The sequence below is a fragment of the Nicotiana sylvestris genome, chromosome 9 (assembly GCF_000393655.2).
Source record: "Nicotiana sylvestris chromosome 9, ASM39365v2, whole genome shotgun sequence".
In the NCBI taxonomy this organism is placed as follows: domain Eukaryota; kingdom Viridiplantae; phylum Streptophyta; class Magnoliopsida; order Solanales; family Solanaceae; genus Nicotiana; species Nicotiana sylvestris.
The window spans coordinates 53,240,139-53,247,913 of NC_091065.1; positions in this window are offsets into that span (position 1 = coordinate 53,240,139).

Below are 7,775 nucleotides of genomic sequence, written 5' to 3' on the forward strand. Positions count from 1 at the left end.
TTAAACCTTGGTATTTGTTCTAGACTGTGTACCCGAGCGGACAACTCGAGTCGAGGAGGGGCAACTTACCGGGAACCAAAAGGCCGTCCGGCTTCGTAACTTATCCGTCCTCTTTCTTATTTCGGGTATTGACACTAACAGAATAGGGAGTCTCGACCAGCGAGCTTCTCCCCGGAGGTGAAGAGAGAAGGGTTTCGGCACAGTTTATATACAGTTCAGATAATATCAAAGCGGTAAAAGACAACATTTAGCACGTTATGCAAAAATATGTAATAAAGATCAGATAATAAAGCCGAATATAACAATTATTCTAAGCTCGAACTCTTGAACCCTGAACCAGTGGTTCTGGGAATTTTCCCCAGCGGAGTCGCCAGAGCTGTCACACCTCCTTTTTGCGCGCCCTCCCCGAAGGGTTAAATGCGCGGGTGGAGTTTTTCCAATTTAAGTGACAATATTCGAAATGGGATTATTTATTTAATTCAGAGTCGCCACTTGGGAAAGGTTTGGCTTTTGGTGTCCCAAGTCACCGGTTTATCTTGAATCCCAAATCGAGGAAATTTTCGACTTTTCCAAATGAAGTCTGCGAACCAGAAATTCTAAGTAAGGAATTTTGTTGACCCGAGGGAAGGTGTTAGGCACCCTCGAATCCCGTGGTTCTAGCACGGTCGCTTAAATTGTTATAATGGCTAAATATCTGATTTAAATACATGTTGTGACTTATGTGCTTTTATTAAGTTTAAACCGCTTTTATTATTATCATTTATTTTATAGAATTGCAACGTCGTGAAAATGCGTCTCGAACCACGTCACAATCAATGCGCCCGTAGTTGTTAACACATTTTGACTCCGTTGAGACTTGGATTTGGGTCACATCAATGTGCACCCGATCTTAAGAATATAATTTACTTAAAGAATCTAACGCGTTATTGTCTTCGGGGAGGGCAGTGGAATTCACTAAACAGCCCGTCCCAAATTCTAAGTATTTATTATGACCAATTATTGAGGGCCCCGCAATTTGCCTTTTGATTCGGCGAGGCTCGTCTCATTATTTTAGAAGGGTACCCTACAAGGACTACATTTTTACTACATTTATCTTTAAAGGGAAGGATGATGCCGAATTTTGCTGGTTTAGACAAATACGGACTGAATCCTTATTATGTTTGCCGAACCTAAACTTGTTTGATTACCTGATTGATTGTTCATGAGGTGAAAGCTACGGCATTCTTTGTCTTCAACAAGTGAATATGCTTATTAATTCGCTAAGTGAGATTGCAAACAAACTAACAACATATATTGAGTTATGTTTTAACGACCTCCAAGTTCTATTCTTAACACTCTAACCTATTTGAAATTGATAAAAGAAATCGGCTGTTTTATTAGGAAAAATTACTACTAATTGAACTCAAAAATGATTATTAGTTTTTCTCAACAATCATTACATCATTTCGAAATAAAAATCTGTACCGAAACCCAGTATCGAACCTGTATTGGAACGAATAAACTGACAAGAGAACTGGCATTCATAGCCATACTCTTAGTGTGACTGTATGGGAGTTTGTTTGGGGATACATTTATCCCGGACCCAGTATCGCAGTTTTGTCAATTCAGTGGTCTAGGCAAAATACATACAATGCTTACCATGACTCTATGTTATACAGTCATACTAAATCAAACAAGTGTTATACTGAACTGAATGTATACTAAATCAAAACATGCTATCTATGTCATACTGTCATTACTATTGAGCCATGCTATCTAACAGTTCATCTTAAACAGAATGTATGCTAATTTATACAGAATATTTGCAGTTCACAGTAAGAATACAGGCCCAAACAACATTCGAACTATCTTTTTACACCAATGCTATAACATAAACTGATGTTCATTTCTTTATTTCTGCTTCAACTTCAAACTTTCAACAATACAAGGTTCAAAGGTTGTGTACCTGGGAATATTTGCAATTGAAGAAAAAGGGCAATCAGTAGAGTAACAATGAACAAATGCAGCAGCAGTAACAGCACCAACAACAACAGGGCAGAATAGCAGCAGGCAAAACAATACAGCAAGAAACAGGCTCGAGTGCAGAGATGCAAATATGGCCAATAGAAAGTAATAGCCAAATAGCAGCAACACCCAGTGGAATAGAAACAGAAATCCAAACAGACCAAACTAGTAGTAAACCAATGAAAAACACTCGACTAATAGACACAACTGGAATTTCAAAGAATCAGAATGGGTTTCAACAAGTTGAGCAACTGAAAACCAATAATAATAGGAGGAAAAAGTTTCTGATTGTTTGTTCTATAGTTTCTATCCCTTCACCTCTCTCTATCTGTGTTTGTGTTTTTTCCTTTTCAGCTCCTAAGGTTTTTTTTTTCTTTCCTTTTTTTTTCTAATTCTGTATGTCCATGCCTTTATAAACCTCCAAAACTATCTCTTTCAACAGCCTGTTTTCAGAATATCCCAGTACCCCTCCCATGTGCCTTCCATTTTTAATTCCAAACTTTAGCTAATTAAGTATTAAACCCCATCAACATTCTCTGGCAGACTTCACTTTTAAAAGGTTTAAATACTCCTTTAAACTAAAGCCAAGTATGGGCAGTGGAATGTATCTGACAGCATATGCTGTCAAATTGTTTAAAACTTAACAAAGGCCTTTATGCAGGCCACAGGCTGTGCACAAAGCACATGAGGTGCACTAATGCACATGCTGTGCACGAGTGCACATGCCTTCCAATTCAGAATTTAAACCAAACAAATCTTTTTACATTACTGTTTAATCCAAACAACTATAAGTAAACAAAAACTGGTTCTTAATTGACTCAACAAATGCTTAGCAGAAGTAAATCGATTTGTTATTGTTCGGACAGTTGAAATTAATTGACGACACATGTCGACTCGACTATATTAGCATTAACATACACAATCGTAACCAAAAATCCGACATTTAACAGTATCGACCCCTAATTCGAATTATACTGACTGAGCAAAGTGGTACTCGAGAAACCAATTGCTCAGTCAACATTTGAAGCTCAATTATTGTACAACAAATACATATGTCTTATCAGAACAGGAGGGGGGATTTTAGACAAACAAACAGAAGTTCAGGCAAAACGGTTAAAACACAGTTGATAGAAGTCAAGGACAGAAAACGAACAGACCCTTACAACAATCAAACGAACCAAAACAAATAAAGAAAAGAAAGAACTCACCTTAAGCCTTGAAAATCAAGACCTTGACTCGGACTTGGCCAGGCCTTTCTTAAGGCTGAACGGACTTTAAACGAAGTGTTTCTCAGATGAGAAACACTTTGATTAAAGTCCATTAGACCTTAATCTCTTTGGTTGAACCAAATGACGGAGGAACACAAAATTTCCAAAACTTAGATTTGGGATTCAGGCTCCCCTGGTCAGATTCGGACCAAACCAAGTATGGTTTGGTCACGAGGAGGGTCTGGGAGTGTCTGGTATGAAACTGGGGTTGGTTGGGTTAGATCGAGTTTTGACTCGAATCTTCAAATGAAGATTCGAGGACCTGGGGGTGATTCGAACCAAACGGTTAACAGGTCTATGTTCAGGGTGGTGAGGGGGTTCTATGGTGTTCAAGTGGAGGTCACCGGCGTTCAGGCCGCCGGGTTTCTGGTGAAGGTGTGCAGGGGCGGCTAGGGTTTGAAGGGGATGGGTTCGGTGAAGACGAAGGCAGGGGTGTTAGCTAGGGGGGGCAGGGTATGGTGAAGGGCTTATATAGTTAGTGGGTGGGTGAACCTCGACCGTTAGATCAATCTAGATCTACGGTCTGGATCTGAAGGCTTAAATGGAACGGTGTCGTTTTGAGGGTTTGGGTTCGGTCCGGGTGGAGACGGGTCGGGTTTGTTAGTGGGTACGGGGTGTGAGATCTTGGCCGTTGGATCAGTTTGGTTTGAATGGTTGAGATGGATCGGCCTTGAAACGACGTAGTTTTGGTGTTAAACTACGTCGTTTTGTGTCCTGGGGGTGGGCTGTTCGGACTGGGGGTTTGGGCTGTTCAATTGGGCTCCAGATTTTGAAATGGGCACGGCCCAAATTCATTTTATAACAAATTTTGTCTTCTTTTTCTTTATTTCTAATTTCCTAAATACACAAACTAATTAAATAAAACCAAGCACCACTAATTAACACTTAACATATTTATTTCACGCGGATAAAATGTTAAAAGTAGGCAAAATTAAACACGGCAACAAATCAGGACAAAAGAAAAAATGCGTATTTTTGTAATTTTCCATCTAACAAACGGGTCATGGTTTAAATTACGCATGACACATACATTTTTAATTCTTTTGGAGCGATTGTCGCGTAAAACAAAAATCACGTGCTCACAGGTATAACGCTTCTTCACTTCGTAAATGATTAGTTAGATAATTAATAAGAATCCGGTTTAGGCCAAAGCATATACTTCAATTAGCATACACTTTCTTTGCTTCTATTTCTGGAAATAAACATAATAGAAATGTAGTCACTTTAGGATATCCTCTTCTAAAATAATGAGACGAGTCTCGTTAAATAAAAAATGCAAATTGCGGGGCCCTCAATGATTAACCATAATAAATATCTAGAATTTAGGATAGGCTGTTTAGCGAATTTCATGGCCTTCTCCAAAAAATAATAATGCGTTAAACTCTTTAGGCGCGGCTCGATTAAATTATATTCTTAAACTTGGGTGCGCATTGATGTGACCCGAATCCAAATCTCAACGGAGTCGAAGTGTGTTTAACAATTACGGGTGCATTGATTGTGACGTAGTTCGAAATACATTTTCACGACGTTGCAATTCTATAAAAATAAATGATAATAATAAAAGCGGTCTTAACTTAATAAAAGCACATAAGTCACAACATGTATTAAAATCAGATATTTAGCCATTATAACAATTTAAGCGACCGTGCTAGAACCACGGGATTCGAGGGTGCCTAACACCTTCCCTCGGGTCAACAGAATTCCTTACTTAGAATTTCTGGTTCGCAGACTTCATTTGGAAAAGTCGAAAATTTCCTCGATTTGGGATCCAAGATAAACCGGTGACTTGGGACACCAAAAGCCAAACCTTTCCCAAGTGGCGACTCTGAATTAAATAATCTCATTTCGAATATTGTCACTTAAATTGAAAAAACTCCCCTCGCGCATTTAACCCTTCTAGGCCGGGCGCGCAAAAAGGAGGTGTGACAAAGATTCCTTTCTTGGTGAAAAATTTTCTGAACCCTTCTGAAAATTTTTTAACGCTTGATTAGACGCACGTCTTACCGTATTTGATACCCCAAACACGTGTTACTCCCCGATTTAGCAATATTTTTGCCGGTTCTCGAGGTAATCATGGACACAATTTTAGATGCCTATTCTTTTACTCATACACCTCATTCTTCTTCTTTTACACTTCACAATTCTACAAACTCTCTCAACTTCTTTGCATTCAACTCTTTCCTGCTTTCACTCTTCTTCAATCCTCTTCTTCAAACAACTCCTATCACCTTCTGCTGATCATGGATTCTTCTTCCAATAACTCAGGTTTTCTCTTTGGTAGGGGTCGGCAGGAAAACAAAGACAAAGAAATCACCACTGATGCTGACCACTTACAGTGAGCACCATCATTCCCAAAAGACTCATCACAACCTAGGACTTCGAAGAGAAGTTTTCTTCTTCGAGTTCTTGCACTTGGGCTGTTGGCATATACCCTTCTTCCATCCGCTCTTCCAGTATTCCTGCGTGAAATTGTGATTGCTATGATCTAAACATCATTGCTCCTGAACTAGTGGAGCGAGTAATCTTCTCTAAGAAGGGCTTCACGTACGTTTATACGTACCCATTTGCTCTAGGTACATTTTCTTTGAGCGGGGGAATTGACCCCGTGGTTTTAAAGTTGTGCCACAAATACTAGGTTTTCTTGGCATATGTGGGCCTTTCTATATGGCGAACGGTGGCCTATCTACAGCGGTTGTGCCATGATATGAAGGAGAAAGGCTTGGACCAGTGGGTTCAGAAGATTCTGGACATTACCACGCTTGAGACCCGCTGGTGGAAAGAACTGGACCCCAAATACGGGTGGAAGGCAAAAAATCATGGTAAGTTGACTCGTAAAACTTATTCTGTCCTCATATCATCTTTATGTATAAGAAAATCAGTTAACCTCTTTTTTTGTTAAATTCAGGTCTTCCGCAGGGCTCTGTTAGCATCCCTGAGGAGGATGTTTTGGCTGATCTCATAGAGGATGCGAGGTTGTTGAAGGAGGCTCTTACCCGAACTGGTGCCTTCGGGCATACTCCCGATACAAGTGCTTCCTCTCGGAGTCCCCGGCCAGAGATCATGCAACCAAAAAGGCGGCGCTCTTCCTCGGCCAAGGGCAAGAATAAAAGGGTGAAGAAAGTCGCGCCGAGCTAGCCATAGTCACTATGGTAATTAATGATGATAGGGAATCTAGTTATGAAGGGGCTTCCCTACAAAGGAGACAATGCCCTTCATCAACTCAATAGATTGCTCAATCTAAAGAGCTTATAACCCCAATTGGGGACGATGATCAAGATCTCAAGGGAGAGTTTGACTAGGTGGAGAATGCCAATTCTCACTTTCCAGTCCCAGTTGCTGCTCCTAGTACTATGAGGCTGAGTACCGAGCATCCTTCATCTTCGGTTGGTGAGCAACCAACAACCAGCACTGCCTTCGCTAGAGCTTCTTCTCAACCCATAATACCATTAGCTTCATCTCCTTCTAAGCCGGTCATACCTTCGTCAATAGAAACTGCTACATCACCCATACCGACTGCGGACACCCGATAGGAGGATGTCCCTCCTCCCTAGTCCCCAAACCATGGAAATTTGGAAAAACACAACTATTCCCCCTTCTGCAAATCCCCAAAGGAGGAGGAGTAGCTCCCTCTCGGTATTTACCGAGTGCTATCTGCTGTCCCGGATGGTAGAACTTTCCAATTACTTGAAGCCGATGGCTTCTGAGAAAGATAAGAAAAAAATACACTCTCTTTCGGGGGATTATATGATAAATAATGTCATACACAATGCAGCAACGGTATTGTACTTGTTCTTCTTACTATTTGTATCCTTTTGACTTGCTATGGTAGAGTTTCTAACTTGAGTTTTGCTTCACATGCCAACTTCTTTGCTTCTGAGGGCCTTCAAAAGTTGATCCTCGATAAGCAAAAGCTTAAGTACGAGCGGAAGCAACTGTTGGCCGAGAGGGACCAAATTGATGCTTGCCTCCCAGTGCTGGAAGCACAAGATGTTGAAGTTGGTGAGTTGAAGGCTCGGTTGCAGTAGAGTGAGCAATAAGTGATGGCTCTCATCCAAGAAGCCTCTTAGTTAAATGTACAGTTTCAAGAAGCCAGGGCCAAATGGTCTAAGGTCCAAAATGTTGTGTTTGATGCTGCCGAGCGTGAGACTGCCTCCACTGAGAGATTGAATAACTTGGAGGCAGCTTTGAATTCCAAAGTTGAAGAGGCTGCTACTGATGAGGAGATGCGTTCCCAGATGGAGGTAAGTATAAGAGGATCATGATACACAATAAGGTTCATATAGCCACTATCTGTGATCTCGATCTTAGCCTTAATGCTACTAAATCCGAGCGAGATGGCCTTTCAAGCGAGGTTGTTCGGCTTAAACCAGAACTCCAGTTCTGAGCGGATTCCCTCATTATTGGAAAAACACATTCTATTTATAGCATGTGGAGAAACACCTTGGAAGAGGCCAAAACGGGCATCATTGATATTGATGCCGAAATCGTCAAGGTCCGAGAGCT